General features: G+C 48.4%; 1 protein-coding gene across 3 annotated transcripts in view; it reads right to left on the bottom strand.

Moving 5' to 3' along the window:
• Positions 1-16,939, bottom strand: part of M1AP (meiosis 1 associated protein) — a 568,197-nt gene that overhangs the window by 464,654 nt on the left and 86,604 nt on the right. Inside the window, exon 1 of one of the 3 annotated variants that reach the window (XM_069632518.1) lies at positions 455-586. The exons of the other annotated variants lie outside the window; for them this stretch is intronic. The gene's annotated coding sequence lies outside the window, so the exon portion shown is untranslated. Of the gene's footprint in view, positions 1-454; positions 587-16,939 lie in introns of those variants that run through there. 3 annotated transcript variants of the gene reach the window in all.

The following is a 16,939-nucleotide window of genomic DNA, read 5'->3' as shown; positions in this document are numbered from 1 at the left end:
ACCCTGAGATTTTCCATGGAATGAGTGCAGGTCGCTGTTTAGGAGGGGTTCACCTAATAAACATTCACCCACCACTAAATGTGTACAATGTATAAGTTAAAGCAAGCAGCTATGAGGACACATATCCCAGCGCGTTCACGGAGATTAGGAAGAACAAGGCAAAGGAGAGATACAGTGGGGGTCGCATGTATGGTTTAGAGGAAACACGAGAAGGACGTGCAAAATGCCAGAGGGGCCGGGGCTTGTCCTGGGGCCCCTGAGGCTCAGGGCCACAGCCTGCTCATGCAGGGGTAAGAGACAGAGAGGGGCCACCCAGCATAGCCAGGCCTGCTCGGGCGCTGCGCGTCTGCCAGTTTAGGAGAAGGGCTGCTTGCTTTCCTCGGCCCCGGCCGCTTGACGCGCAGAAGGCAGCCATGGCGGGGTGACGCAATGCAAGAAGCACGTGCACTAGAACCTGGAGGGCGGCAGTGCAGGCGGGCACGCGGGCGCTCGTGTCCTGGACTCCTGGGGGCTCCTGGCACCGCGGGTAGTTCGGTCGCAGGCCTCAGAGCACTGCCACCCGCCACCACCCTGATGGCGCCCCCGCCGCGCCGCCGCTCCTCTTCCGGTGACGTCACGTCCGCACACACGGGCACCTTGCCGTCCCTCTTCACTGTCTACTCAGTGCATTTGCCAGGCATGGCAGGGCATACGGCAAAGGTACTTAGTCCTATGTCGCTGTCGATTGAGAACTGGCCAAACAGCAAAGAGAAGCCTGCCATTTTCCACAGAAGGCCACCCAGTTCGGTTTTTTCAGGTTTGATTCTGGGACAGGGCGTTAGCAAAACAAAGTCCCAGAATTTCATGAAAAAAACGCAGACTGTATTGCATACATGCCAACATTCTCAGGCACCTTGGAAGGAGATTTCATGAGAGAATTAGGGAGAAATTAATTTCCCTATAGGCATGCATTGGGGCTAGAATAATTTTTGGTGGGAGAACGTGAAAAATAGCATTGTTTTGCAATACTTTTCAGTTTAAAATCGGGAGACACCTGCCTAGAGGGTTGGCATGTCTGGTATTGGCATCTCGCATGGGCACAGGTAACTTGAGACCTCAGCTCTCCTGGTGCTTTCATCATGTCAGACCTTACTGACACGAAACACAGCTGCACCATACACAACACCATTATCAATTTGTGAGATGCTGGTTCAGTCCTGGGTTTACCATTGCATTCTGGGACGTGTAGTCTCGGATTTATGATGGGGGAAATCAAGGACTAACCGTCGCAGAATGCAAAGCTATGATATGATATGATATTTTATTTGTTCATGAAAGCTGACACCAGGACCAGACTAGCATCTCCCTAATTGGAAAGGATAATGTTGGCATATATGCTGTGCTGATGGAGCACGCCTCATACCCTGCTATACTAACACTATGCCATACATGACCCATTACAGCCTGGAGATGCTGGCCACGTCCCAGTTTTAGCTTTGCATTGTGAGACTTGTAATCCTGGGTTTATATTGTGGAGGACTACAGGTTCCTGAATACAATACAAAGTTAAAACTAGAACCTCAGTAGCCGTAGTATTCACCACCATCTCCCTACAGTAGCTTTCTTTCCTTCCTGGAGCGCCCCTAAAGAGCCACCTTCACACATTCTGAGATGCATTTGGACAGAAAAGCTTGTTGGATGGTCAAGGCGGTCTATCTTTCTTCACTCCCTTTGTGAACCACTCATACCATGGGCCCAGTGGCAATTACAATTCCAACATATCTGGAAGCCATCAATGCACTAAGGTTTTCACCATACCACCTAACACCTTTACTCCGCAATACCCTGAGCTCAGAAAGGTAGAAACTCCTGCCCTCAGGGGCCTGCAACCACTGGCTCTCCAGATGTTTTGGACTACAATTCCCATCAGACCCAGTCATCTTATGCAATGGGGAGGGATCATGGGAGTTTTAATCCAAAACGTCTGGAGAGCCGCATGTTGCAGACCCCTGCCCTAAATGCTCCTACTAAAAAGCCTGATGGCACTCAGTTCACAAATTCTATCCTACAACCCCTTTCAAGGCAGGCTGCCCGATTTGCAAATGTTAAAAATATCATCCGAGAGAGGCAGAAGTTTTTCCACCATGCCAAGGTCCATCAGCGCCTGTTGATGATTTGTGGGAACATGGCTGACCAGTTGATACGTGATCAATTTACAGGGTTCTGCTATGATAAGAAAAGACACAAGAAACCTTGTGGTTGAGTCATGATCCTACCCTAGTACAGGCACTCACCATAGTGACAAATGTTGAACAATCCATTTGATTCATGAAGGATGGAAATCTTTGGCACTGTCCTAAATTGGTTTACCTCCTGCCTCTCAGGCAGTAACCCATCCGTCTGAATGAACACTTTGATTTTTAACCACCTCCCAGTCTCCGGCAAAGTGCATCAAGGCTCCATCCTCTCACTGATTCTTTTGAACCTTTACATAGATGCTCTGGGACACTCCTCAAAGAACGTGATATAGCCACCCACCAATTCTGGGGTGATACTCAGTCCATGCATGCCAATGTTCTGGAGCACCTGAGAGGGAGATTTTGCCACATAAAGTGGGAGAATTGGTTTCTCCCATTGGATTGCATTGGGCAAGTCCACCACCTAAATCGGGAGGGTTGGCATGTATGCTAAGTCGTACATGAGAATCAAAAGCCCACAGGACATCAGTCATCTCTGCAATTACCTAGCCATCATCCACTCCTAGATGTCGACTGCCTAGCTCAAATTTAATCCAGCCAAGGCAAGATTTTGACTCATTGGTCCCCCCGCAAAACAACTTATCCAACAATGACTTAATCATATGCGCCAAGAACAAGGGTGCACAACATGCCATCCGCGGGCCAATTGCTGCCCGCCATGTTGCTTTTCCCGATCTGCCAGGATGAGAGACTTTCCTAATGGATAGCGGCCCGCAAGCAGCAACGGCCGCCTTCCATTAGGAAAGTCTGTTTTCGACTTGCCGGGCCAGGAAAATACTGACCCTCTATTGGTGGACTACCATACATGCCAACATTTCAGCCCACCTCTGCAGGAGATTACGTCCGAAAAATCGGGAGACAAAGATTTTGCCATTGGAATTCATTGGACAAAGATTTATTTTAGGCGGGAGAACGTGAAAAATTGCAATATTTTTCACGCAAAAATCGGCCGTCTCCTGCCTAAATCGGGAGTGTTGGCATGTATGGACTACATTTACTACATGGCTCTTACGAGGCACGTAGAGCATGTGCTCCACCAATAGAGTGCCAGCACTGCGGCTGGCGTGGCTTGTTTGCCGGAAGGCATTTCAGCCTTGCCACACCAGCTGCAGCACGTTGAGCAGGCACCAGCGCCTCTTCCAGTACTTGTGACAGCATCCCCAGCGCTGGTAAGTGGGGGCACCCCATATTGTTTTTTGATTTGTGTGTGCTTGGGGCTTGAGGGCTGTCTAGGGGAGTATCCCACATTGTAAGAGTGGGTTGTGGCGAGGTGCAAAAAAAGTCCTGCTACTCCCACCCCCGCAATACATTGTGCGCAATTCCATTCATACGGCCTCTTTTGCGTGTGACCCCCCTCCACCGTCAACTTCTCTTGGTAACATTAGTGACAGATGGTATTTTAACTCCTACACATGTCATCGGATTGCACCAACAGGAGAGCCTTCACAGAAAAGGACGGTGCAAAAGCATCATCCGTTTTTGGTACTTGAAGGTACAATGATGTGACTTTAGAATAGGTCAAAGTAAGCCAAGTGGCAAATAACTTTCTTGTGAAAAATACCTAAATTGCACCATTATAACATATGCAGCAACTCTATAGTCATTAGGATTTATTTTTATGAAAGCATGATATGTTAACATAAGCTATGAAGTGAATCACTTGCAGAGTTGCAGATAAGGCACAGTGCGATTAAATGATTTCCCCAGGATCACACACTTTAGTTAGTAGTGAAACCGGGATGCAGACAATTTAATTTGTTCATGCCAATGCCATTTAGCCCTCTGTTTTTGTGAAAAGGCTCTTGCGCTGATGCAGTCCACTGGTCACTCTGTTTAGGCGTGAGCGGGAATAGTGTTTGGTTGGGGGTGATGGCCATGGGGCATAGTGTTGGGCTGGGGGTGGGGGCCATGGGGCATAGTGTTTGGTTGGGGGTGACGGCCATGGGGCATAGTGTGGGGGTGTGGGCTATGGGACATAGTGTCTGGATGGGGCGGTGGCCATGGGGCATAGTGTTTGGTTTGGGGTGGTGGCGATGGGGCATAGTGTGGGAGTGTGTGCTATGGGGCAGAGTGTCTGGTTTGGGGTGGTGGCCATGGACCATAGTGTTTGGTTGGGGCATAGTGGCCACGGGGCATAGTGTTTGGTTGGGGCATAGTGGCCACGGGGCATAGTGTTTGGTTTGGGGTGGTGGCGATGGGGCATAGTGTGGGAGTGTGTGCTATGGGGCACAGTGTCTGGTTTGGGGTGGTGGCCATGGACCATAGTGTTTGGTTGGGGCATAGTGGCCACGGGGCATAGTGTTTGGTTGGGGCATAGTGGCCACGGGGCATAGTGTTTGGTTTGGGGTGGTGGCCATGGGACATAGTGTGGGAGTGTGGGCTATGGGGTACAGTGTCTGGTTAGGGTTGGTAGTCATGGGACATAGTGTTTGGTCTTTTTCCAGGTGTTCAATATAAATGTAGGGTTGAAAAACCCTCCTGTCACGTCCCCACCCTGCCTACTGCCCCTCACCCCAGCTACCGCTCCTCCCACATTTAGTTTTCGGCCCACCATGGGCAGCATGTAGTGTACATTCGGCCCGCTGACAAAATCAGTTGTGCACCCCTGGCCTAGAAGGATTTAATCAGCAACTTTCAGATTCATCAAAATCCTCAGGCTTGACCATCGACTGCAGCCTGTCCTTCCAGAAGCACATAGCAAAGAAGGCCCACACAGCTTGCCTCCAAATTACCACCCATCACACCATCAAATCCTTCATCCCGCTGCAGGACTTCCAGGCAGTAGTGCAAGCCCTTGTGGTCTCGCACACCGATGGGGAAAGGCTCTCCTGACAGCCAAGATATTTGACTGTTCATGGACCTACTGAATCTGAACAGTACGATCATCACAGATTCCAATCCCCTTCCAAACATCACAAAAACCAATGAGCTTTAAAGAAAGCCAAGTTTTGCTCCAGGTTTGACCTCAAAAGTGCGAACCAGATTGGTCTACCCCCTGACTCGAAGGCATATGCAGCTTTCCCCACGTAGAAGGGGCTCAATATTCCAGAGTGTCTTTCAGTCTATCGCCAGCAGCCTCTGTTTTTTAGAGACTAATCACAAATGTACTGCACAACATACCAAATTTTGGGTTGTTCCAGAATGACTTCCTAAATTATGGCTGTGACAATGATTCTCACTTTGAGACCCTAGCGTTAGTACTACAGAAAACAGAAGACAGCATATTTTCGCAACTACATTAGTGGCGAACATTTTGACTTAGAACGGATCATAAACCACTGGTGCGTATTCTCACTCCAGGTGGGACAACTGGCTCGTTTACTCGCTGCCATCTAGGCTCCAGATAGAACATGTGCCTAGATGACCGAATAAGTAAGCAGATTGTCTCTCAGACTTACCACTACAGCACATGTGGAACCTGAAATGGAACAGAAATGGCAGTGTGGGAGCCACAGTTCAAGATGCAGCTCAAGAAAACTAACGTGCCTTTCTATACAGGAGTGAAAGTACAGCATGCATGCCGATTCCACTCTGCAGCTCAACGAAAGGATGGCCCTTCCGGGAAGAGCCCTCGCCGAGGATTACAACCATTCAGCAAAGTTGCTTGGCCATCACAATAGAAAAGAAAAGCCAGGGCGCACAGTAGAGGTTCACATCTGTTCCACGCTCACCACCTTGAGACCGTGAGACTTCCATGTCCGGAATGCACTTGCACTTTAATTTGTTGGTATCGTTGCCGTCTATGACCTGTTCCCACTGTACCCCAGGACACCAATTCATGATGGTAGCACTTTCTGCCTGACACCTATGGTCCACCTTAGAGATATGTACTCGGGGTGAGAGCAGGCTGTTGTTTATGTTCATAAATTGGTTTTAACAATGATGTAATTATTGTGAATTTGGTTTTATTTTTTTCTATTGTAATCCAAGAATAGGGGACTCATGAGTCTATGTTTCCCTCTTCTTTTAGAATGTAATCTTTATCTCCTGATGAAGATGTCACTTTAATAACGTATACATGTCGAGACCGTTAGAGAGAAATGTGTGATGAGGTTGGAGACTTCTGGGACCCATCTCAACTTTTTGACCACTTATATTATCTATTGTGGCCAAGCATATTGATTACACATTCTTTCTATAAACAATCTAATTGATGAATTATATGTCATGATTTGTATAGATTTTATCTTATACCCCTTGGTGTTTGGCATGAGTGCATTGATGTTTGATGGATGTATGTGGATGAATGTTTGAACGACTGAATAGTATGAATTTTATCAAATAGATGTGTTCTTAATTTTCCTGCTATGTAAATTGTTGCCGTAAATGCAGATTAAATCATGATTTGACTCATATATTTAAAATGTATCAGGTCTAATAAAATCTTTTGATACTGAACTATTAAATTGTACCCTCTGGACCTTTTTTTCCGAGATCAATTGTTTATGCTGATGATAAGGAGATTGTGTGCCCCCTCACTAAAAGGTTGAACAAGAAAGGGATGAGGTATCATCAGGGCTTCCCATTCTCAATCTCCTTTGAGCATGAAGGGCACAAGTACAAATTGGTGTTGGTAGATGACATACAGGGGGCTGTAGGAGAACTCATGGAGGCTCCATGACATCGGGCAGTCCAGCCCGAACGTTTGGGGTGGGACCACGCCTGATTTGCATATGGTCTTTCCCCTTCTATAATGGCTTGGCAGGCGAAGAACGATGGTCTGGAGGGTTACACAGAGCAATACCAGAGGTTAAGATTCATTCTAAACCTTCCAGCCATCACCTCTTTGTTTTTGCTTTGTCACCCCGAGTGTGGCGAGGATGCCCAGACGTGGGTCCCGTGCCTGCTGGGCCTAGAGACACAAGCTATTCCTCACTGATGAGGCCCAACAAGGCTGAAACATGTTTGGAGATGCTTGTGGTCTCGTGCAGAAGGGATGTGACCAGGGCTTTAAGTGGGGCGGGGCCTGCCAGGGCCCACTGATCTCTCCTGGCAGCCCCGGCCACTACACAAAAAGGCATTGTTTTCTACAGCCTGAAGCTCTCGCTCGTGTGCGAGAGCTCCAGGCTTCAGAAAAAATTCCTTTCAGCCATAATGGAGGCGCTGCACCTGCGAGGCATCCCTTTAATCAAGTGATGCACGTGGGCCGGCGCCACCATTATGGAGAAAATGTGAGGCCGCTGGAAGCAGAGGCCTTGCTTTCTAAATACTGGAGCTCCCGCGGATTCGCGGGAGTTTCAGTCTTTAGGAAAAAGGCCTATGCTTCCAGTGGCCTCACCCTTTCAGCCTTAATGGTGACGCTGCCCCTCCCCAGCTGGCGAGGGGCAGCACCATCATTAAGGCTGAGTAGGCGAGGCGCTGTCCCCTGCCAGGCAAGCCTATGCAAAATAAATGCAGAGATCAGCACCCTCTCCCCAATGGGGGAGAGGGTGCTAATCTCTACAAAACGCTGCCTGGCAGGGGTGTCAGTAGCCCATTGAGCCGGGGCTCGTCAAGGGGGCGTGGCCTAACGGGCCATCAAGACCCCCGCTGTTAGGCCACCCCCCTCGATGAGCCCCGGCTCTATTTGTAGTGCCAGTTAAGGCACTGGATGTGACCTGGTAGTTCGGGCAGGACTGCCCCTTTTGGGGTGGGACCAAGCTGATTTGCATATGGTTTTTCCCCTTCTGTAATGGCTTGGCAGGCGAAGAAAGATGGTCTGGAGGGTTGCCCAGAGCAATGCCAGTGATTAAGATTAATTCTAAACCTTCCAGCCATCACCTCTTTGTTTTTGCAATAATAGATGTCAGATAGCACTCAACTGATGCACATGCATTCTGTTGTTCCCTGCCCCTGCTGTCCAATTACAGAGGTCAGACAGCACTAAACTGATGCACATGTATCCTGTTGTTCCCTGCCCCTGCTGTCCAATTACAGAGGTCAGACAGCACTAAACTGATGCACATGTATCCTGTTGTTCCCTGCCCCTGCTGTCCAATTACAGAGGTCAGACAGCACTAAACTGATGCACATGTATCCTGTTGTTCCCTACCCCCTGCTGTCCAATTACAGAGGTCAGACAGCACTAAACTGATGCACATGTATCCTGTTGTTCCCTGTCCCTGCTGTCCAATTACAGAGGTCAGACAGCACTAAACTGATGCACATGTATCCTGTTGTTCCCTACCCCCTGCTGTCCAATTACAGAGGTCAGACAGCACTAAACTGATGCACATGTATCCTGTTGTTCCCTGCCCCTGCTGTCCAATTACAGAGGTCAGACAGCACTAAACTGATGCACATGTATCCTGTTGTTCCCTGCCCCTGCTGTCCAATTACAGAGGTCAGACAGCACTAAACTGATGCACATGTATCCTGTTGTTCCCTACCCCCTGCTGTCCAATTACAGAGGTCAGACAGCACTAAACTGATGCACATGTATCCTGTTGTTCCCTGCCCCTGCTGTCCAATTACAGAGGTCAGACAGCACTAAACTGATGCACATGTATCCTGTTGTTCCCTACCCCCTGCTGTCCAATTACAGAGGTCAGACAGCACTCAACTGATGCACAAGTATCCTGTCATGCCCTGCCCATGCTGTCCAATTACATGGGTCAGACAGCACTCAACTAATGCACATGTATCCCATCGTTCCTTGCTCCCACTCCCAGACAGCACTCAACTGATGTGCTTGTATACCATCGCTCCCTGACCTGGCTGTCCAACTACAACGGTCAGACAGCACTCAACTGATGCACATGTATCCCATTGTTCCCTGCCCCAGCTGACCAATTACAGAAGTCAGACAGCACCCAGCTGATGCACACGTATCCCTTTGTTCCCTGCCCCTGCTGTCCAATTACAGAGGTCAGACAGCACTCAACTAATGCACATCTATCCTGTCGATTCCTACCGACCTCCTGTCCAATTACAGAGGTCAGACAGCACTCAACTGATACGCATGTATCCCATCGTTCCTTGCCTCCACTCCCAGGCAGCACTCAACTGATGCACATGTATCCTGTTGTGCCCTGCCCCTGCTGTCCAACTACAGCGGTCAGACACACTCAACTGATGCACATGTATCCCGTCGTTCCCTACCCTCTGCTGTCCAATTACTGAGGTCAGACAGCACTCGACTGATGCACATGTATCCCATCGTTCCTTGCCCCCGCTCCCAGACAGCACTCAACTGATGCACATGTATCCCGTCATTCCTTGCCCCCGCTCCCTGACAGCACTCGACTGATGCACATGTATCCCATCGTTCCTTGCCCCCGCTCCCAGACAGCACTCAACTGATGCACATGTATCCCGTCATTCCTTGCCCCCGCTCCCTGACAGCACGCAACTGATGCACATGTATCCCATCGTTCCCTGCCCCTGCTATCCAACTATACCAGTCAGACAGAACTCATCTGTGTTAGGAAAGATTTCATAATTGTAGGGAATTTTCCTTCCATGTGGCAACCCCTAAACATTTTGCTGTTGTTTCTCACCTTGTTCTTGACTTTGCCAGAGAAGTGCAGCCTTCTGCCGCACTCCTCTGGGCTTTCGCTCCTTTCTTACGGGGAAACTGACATGCCCTTAAGACAGTCAGTACCGGGGAACGCTGTTTCCCGTAGTTTCTTTTATCATGTTGCGGCTTTAGTGCAACATGACACAAGAGGGCACTGTAAGCTAAGTTACAGCTCTCTTGGGTCTCTAGCCTTCTACAGACCCTAGATACTCTTTTAGGATGGTATTTGATCGGTGCAAGTCATTCAGGGACTCGAATGGTGGCAGCGATCGTTTTGTTTATTTTGAGCTCCTTTTGGCATTCTGAGCACGTTTTTCGCACTGAACCCAAAATGGTGGCCTGGCTCCCAAAATGGCCAGACCACGAGGCTCCTTTGTCTTGTCCACTGACCGTCTTGCTCCCTTCACCTTCCCCAGGTCGAGCGACCCGGGGCCTTCCTTATTTGGGCATGTAGTTTCCCGCGAAACGTGGTTGCTTTCGCGGGCTTCTACATGTCGTTTGTGTGCCTCCAGGGTGTGGGCTGGGATGTCTGGTCCCAATACACATCCTGGGTGCCAGAGAGTCTAGGGTGGTGTGAATGCCTGGGACCACCGTGGTCCGTGATTGGTCCACGTATGGTATGTGTGTTGATGAGCGGATCTCCCATTGGCTCCCCTCCGTTTTGGCGCGAAGGGAACCGTGGATAAGAGGGGGCTGGAAACACCATTACCATGTCGATCTCCTGAGTTCTCACGAACGAAGGAATACAGGAGCCAAGTATCCTGCAACCAAGAGGCTGGACCGAGGAATCGCTGGTGACCCGCTGAAGGAATCCTCCTTGGCACTGCTGTCGTCCTGTGAAACCCTTTCCTCCTTGGATCGAACCAGAAGGCCTGTACTGGTGCTTCGACCTTTGGAATAGCAGGAACAGCTATTCCCGGCGACTTCATCATCTCCTGCCAAGTAAGCCTTCGGAAGTGTCTCTGGGCCATCCAGTTGACTGACCAGCTTACAAGGGAGTCCTGCTCTGTAACCGCCGCCAGGTTGTGTTGTATTTGAGTCCTTGTCACTCCCCCACGCTTCGTACGCTTGGCGTCCCCAGGTCTGAAGGGAGGAGTGTACATTTGGCTTGAATACACACGGCCGCTCCGTTGTCCTGCTGCGGCAACAAACTGTGCTGGTTTCGTCGATTGGGACGTCTTTTTGCTCTACACGACTACGAGGCGTTCCCTGCTCTTCTGAACCTGCCAGCTGCTGAAACTAACGTGGAGAAGCCTGGGTCTGCTTGCTTCGGGGACCGGTGAGTAGTTTAGCTAGGATCTGGTCGCCCTCCTGCAGTATCCCATTGCTTTTCCCTGCTGTGTAAAAACAGCACCCTTTTGGCCGTACTCGCGCTCTGCTTCTGCCCACTGTGGAGGCTGCGCTTGAGTTGCGGAACCTGTTCTCCTTCTGCTGTGCACTAACCCGAACTGCCTGACTTCCTCCGAAGAGCTTCCCCTTTTGCCCATTGGCACCGGCGTGGCAGGTACTTTGAGCACAAGGCTCCACTCTTCGCAGGGCTCGGACTTCCATCTAGTTAGGTGCCTCTAAAGGCGAACTGAGTCTAAAGCGTTATCGCACTGCCTGTTTTCCTTTCCTTTCAGGTGGACTACATATTTCGTGCTTTAAACGCTTGCGACTGTGTATTTGTATATATATTGTGTTGATATGGTATGTGTTGGCTTAGTATTGTGATATTGTGATTTTCTCGCTACGGTCATTATTTTAAAGGCCTTAAAATAAATGTGTATCTATTTTTGATATAACAACTGTTTGGAGTAGTTTGTCAGCGCTCTTGCTTTGTGTGCTCACTGCGGGCTTTCAGTCACCCTCACCCCTCTTGAGACCTAGTCTTGACCGCCGCGATCGCTACCTTGATTGGTCTGGCTTGTCCAGAGGTTACCCTGTTCCAAGTAATTAGGTTGGCCTTCTGAACTTCTGCGCCACCAGGACAGAGTTCAGAAATCCGTCTTAACAATCTGACGCACATGCCTCCCAGACGAATAATACTTTTGAATGTCCTCCCACGTATTCCTCATTTTATGATTATTTTTTGACACAGGGCGCTGTGTGCAGGGTCGTCGAATCGATGTCCCTCGAAGGCCTCTGTTCGACGGTCCACGTCATCAATAGTATAAGTAGCGCATGCAGGGCCCGTTATGATATGATATGATATGATGTGGCATTTATAATGCACCTATACACAAGTGTTTCAAAGCGCGACGAGGCAAGGGAGGGGGAACTGAGGGAAGACAGACCACGATCTTACTAGGCCAAGTGTCATTCAGATCGCACAAGTGCAAAGGAAGGGGGAGGGGGGAAAGTGCCGTGCATGGGATAATAGAACAACAAGATAAATAAACGGCCAGCAGGTGGCAAGTGCAGGGTGAGTGCAGAAAATAAGTGCTAGTAGGGGGACTGTCGGGATATAGAAAACAGTCCACAGGTGCAAGGGTTGCCAGAGTGGCAGTGCAGGCGTGCAACTGGCAAGGCTAGGGCCCAAGATAAGATGGGTGGCCAGGTAACCAGTGCAGTTTCAGTAACATCCAGGACATTAGCAGGGGAGAGGGGGAGAGAAAGCAGAAGCAAAGAGGAGGGTTTTCAGGTGCTTCCGGAACCGCAGGTGGTTCTCCTCAAGTTTCAGGGAGGCAGGGAGGCTGTTCCAGAGGGAGGCCCCAGCCGAAGAGAGAGATCTGCCACCAACTCGTTGCTTGGAGAAGCGACTGACCCTGAGGGAGTTGGAGGCGGATTAGCAAAGAGCTCGGGAGGGAAGGTATCTAGGAAGAGAGAGTTGAAGGTATTGAGGCCCCAGACCCCAGAAGGCCTTGTGGACGATGCAGAGGGTTTTGAACTTAATCCTCGCAGCCACCGGGAGCCAGTGCAGAGATTTCAGTCCTGGAGAGATACGATCCCTGGGCTTGAGGCCAAGGACAAGTCTTGCAGTCCTGTTCTGGATGAGTTGCAGAGGGCCTAGAGTGGAAGCGGGCAGATCTAGAAGGAGGCTGTTGCAATAGTCCAGCTTAGAGAGAACCAGTGCTCTAGAGTCAGTGATCTTCTGGGGGAAGGAGAGGAAAGGAAGAATACCTCTGAGGAGGTGCAGCTGGTAGTGTGACTTCTTAGAGACGTCAGAGTTGTGAGGCGAGAAAGAGAGTGTGGAGTCAAAGATGACCCCAAGGTTTTTAGCCTTGCAGGTGGGAGCGGAGAGTGGGCCAAGAGAGGCCGTTGGCTTCAGTTCAGTTTTTCAGAGCTAACGCTTCGAGAGAATTAAAGCACGCTTCGGTTTTTCTTTGAAAACAGTGAATTACGTATTGAATATATCTTTTTCATTGGCACCATTGACGCCCAAGTCTGGCTTCAGAAAGTGCCAAGACTGTGGATCGAAGATGCCAATCACCAACCCCCACCACATGTATCTGTGGTGTCTTGGTTCCGGGCATGTACCGTCGATGGCGTCTCCCGTCAGGTGATGACCGAGAAGGCTCTCAGGGAGCGTAAAGGTAGACAGCAGGTGCGGAGGTTGCCTTCGAAGTCTCCTTCGAAGAGTTCAAAGAAGACCGATGGGTCGAGGGATTCTTCTCGATGTAACAAATCCAAACGTTCTTGATCGAGAAGTCGATCATACCTTCTTCGTCTTCTTCGAAGAAGGCCAAGAAAAGGCATCAGAGGCCAGAAGGCCAGTAACAAAATCTTTGTACCGCTACTGTTGCAACAAGTTCAGCAGCTGGTGCAGGGATACGAATGAGGCTCCCTTTCTATGTGACACACCTATGGTGCTTTCCTTTTTATTACAATTGGCAAATCTGGGTCTCCAGATTAGAACAATTAAGGGTTACCTATCAGCGCTTTCCTTTTTCAAGCGCTCTTCAGAGGAGGATTCATATTTTAAGATCCCTGTTCAATTCCTGAAAGGCCTTACTAATGTATATCCACCAGTTTCATTCAAAGTCCCTGTATGGGATCTCAGTCTAGTGTTAAGGTTATTAACATGCATTCCTTTTGAGCCTTTACGCGCATGTCTATTAAGACCCTTGACATTAAAAACAGTCTTGCTTATTGCAATGTCAGCCCGCAGGATAAGTGAGTTGCAGACCCTTTCCTGTAAACCTCCACATACAGTTTTCCATAAAGACAAGGTCATTCTCAAGGTAAAGCCTTCTTTTTTACCGAAGGTAGTCTCCGACTTCCACTTGTCGCAAAAATGACCTTACAACTTTCTATCCACCTCCTCATCCAGGAAAGGAGGAGAAGAGGTTGCATAGACTGGACCCAAAAAGCACTCTGAGTTTTTATATATCCAGAATGGCTAAATTTCGCCACAATGCCAATTATTCATCGCCTATACTGGCCCCAAATTGTGTCTTGTGGTTAGTAAACAAACCATACCCAGATGGATCACCCTGGCTATTGGTAAATGCTACAGATTAGCGGGCAAGGACCCGCGGAAGACCTAAGAGCACATTCCATAAGGGGCATGGCAACCTCTGCTGCTCTATAAAAAGGTGTCCCAATCAAAGACATTTGTTCAGCGGCCGCTTGCTCATCTATTCATGCCTTTGTGAGACATTACTGTCTGGATTCATCTTCCAGTCAGGGAGGACAATTTGCAAAAGCGGCCCTTCATTCAGTCCATGATTAAAATGTAATTGGTACTCCCACCTCCAAATTATTACTGCTTTGGGAGTCTATCATAAGATGAGGAATACATGGGAGGAAACAATCCATTCGAAGAACAAGTTACTTACCCCTGGTAATGTTCTTTCGATTGGATGTTCCTCCCACATATTCCTCCTCGCCCCTCCCAGCCTACCCTGCCGTACAATTTACGTGTTCTTCTCTTTACGCTTTCTGTGAGCCTACGGTCTATGGTTCGCCTGGTAATTCCTCTTCAGGAGGGGGAAAACAGAACTAAAGCAGTCGGGCTCTGCGTGCGCTACTAATACTATTGATGACGTTGACCGTCGAACGGAGGCCTTCGAGGGACATCTTTACTTTACTTTACTTTATGTTACTATATTTGTAATGCACATCTATAAACCTGTGGCCATGAGGGTGCAGACAAGACAAACTAAACAAAAAGACAAATAGGTGCAAGGCTAATCAGGGAATCAGTGTCACAGCTGAACCAGCGGAAGAAGGCCTCTTTACCGAAACAAGTAGGTCTTGAGCTCTCTCTTAAACAAGGGCAATGATGAATGACCTCTCAGCGACCTCTGTCAAAAAAACATTCCGAAGCAGGTGAAGCTGGAGAGATAATTTTCATAAGATGGGAATACTTGGGAGGAACATCTTATCGAAAGAACGTTACCAGGGGTAAGTAACTTGTTCTTCGAATGGATTGTGTCCTCCCACATATTCCTCTATTTTATGATAAGTATCTCTCCAGCTTCAGCTGCTTTGGAAAAATGTTTGGACAAGGGCGCTGTGCAGTGTTGTGGAGTCGATGTTCCTCAACGGTCAACATCATCAATAGCATAAATAGCGCACACAGTGCTGGTTGGCTACAGTTCCATTTTTTCGAGCTAACGCTTCGAGAGAATTACGGCGCGCTTCGGTTCTTCTGTAAAAACAGTGAATTAAGTATCAAATATGTCTTCTTCGTCAGCACACTCGACGCCCAAGTCGGGCTTCAAAAAGTGCCAATATTGTGGATCGAAGATGTCGATCACCGACCCCCACTGCATATGTCTGTGGTGTCTTGGTTCCTCCCACCGTACCCTTGACTGCGGCTCCTATAAGGCGATGACCGAGAAACCTTTCATGGAGCATAAAGGTAAATTGGCGGTGGAGAGTATGCCTTTGAAGACTCCTTCGAAGAGTTCAAAAAATACTGATGAGCTGAGCGATTCTTCTCGACATAAAAAATCCAAACGGTCTCGATCGAGAAGTCGATTGCGCCATTCTTCGTCATCTTCTTTGAAGGAGTCAAAGAAAAGGCATTATAGGTCACCTTCGACCTCCAGTGATTCCTCGGATGAGGTAATCAAATGTCCTACGAAATCGGACTCCCCTGCAAAGTGGGACACATTTCATATTGAGATACTTCAAATCTTCAAACATGCAGCCTCAACCCCCTTGAAGGACAAGCAGAACGCCCATGCCCCTGTGGTTTTATTTTATTGTGGCGTGACGTATGCAGGTCTGAAGGTATGCAGAATGTTTCCTTATTCTATGGATGAATTAAGGTGTGATTGGAAGAGGAAGGAGAGTCGTGGTTATTGTTACGGTCTTTTAAGATGTTGGGATGTTGGGTGGGCAGGATCTCTGGGGGATCCCGCTTTGGAGGTTGTTGGGAGTAGGCAGTTCTGCCCGTCTTGAAGTCATTTTTTCTCCAGATTTCCTGCTTCTATCTGTTTTCTTTCTTGTGATTGTTGAGGTTGATGGTGCACTATTTAGCCACATGTTTTTTGGGGGGAGCATTTGAGTGGTGTGAGGGGTTAGAAATTAAAGCCGGACACAAAGTTGTCATGTTTTTGGTTAAGACTTATTAACAAAAAACGGTTGGGAAAATGCCTCTATGACCCTACTCTAAGAGGAATTTCCCTGCCTGAAAAAAACCAAAAACTCAGGAACTATCTTCGTCAGAATGTCCGAAATCAAAATCCGTCCTTGTATCCAAACATTCTATGCTGACCCTCACACTACAAACTAAATAATAAGGTGAAACGGGAAATGTCTTTAACCTGGTATTCGCCAAAAAGTTTTAATAAATAAAAGTATAATAGCTCCTACAAATATGTTCTCCAAGGTGAAAAAACCTTGGCTCCAGAGGCTGGCTTCCTTCCCCTGGATTCTTCAGTCAGATGGCAATGTCTCTTAGACTAACAGTTATGTGTGTCTTTTCCTGGCCGACAACAATCCTGTTAGGTGAAAGGCAGTTCAGCTTTGTGGTTTCCTTCTTTATTCAATCAACACTGCCCTTTCTTTGGACTTTTCTGTAGGTTTTCAGTTTGCCTGGTATACTCTCCTGACAGGACTTTGCATATGCTTGCAATCTGCCTGATTTACTCGCCTGCCAGGACTTCTTATTTCCTCATATGTATGACAGTGTTTCTTTACATTGATAATTGTATACCTCTTCTTCGTTTTGGTATTTCTAAAGCTTTTAATGTTCACTTTCAGTTTTCCTCATATCGGCATTCCATGCACTCATATTTTCGTAGGGGTTGCATTTGTATTCTGCCTTTTT

The sequence above is a fragment of the Ambystoma mexicanum genome, chromosome 6q, assembly GCF_040938575.1.
Source record: "Ambystoma mexicanum isolate Mex_15411 chromosome 6q, UKY_AmexF1_1, whole genome shotgun sequence".
In the NCBI taxonomy this organism is placed as follows: Eukaryota; Metazoa; Chordata; class Amphibia; order Caudata; family Ambystomatidae; genus Ambystoma; species Ambystoma mexicanum.
Note: the sequence above shows the minus strand (reverse complement) of the source record. Positions and strands in the feature narration are given on the sequence as shown.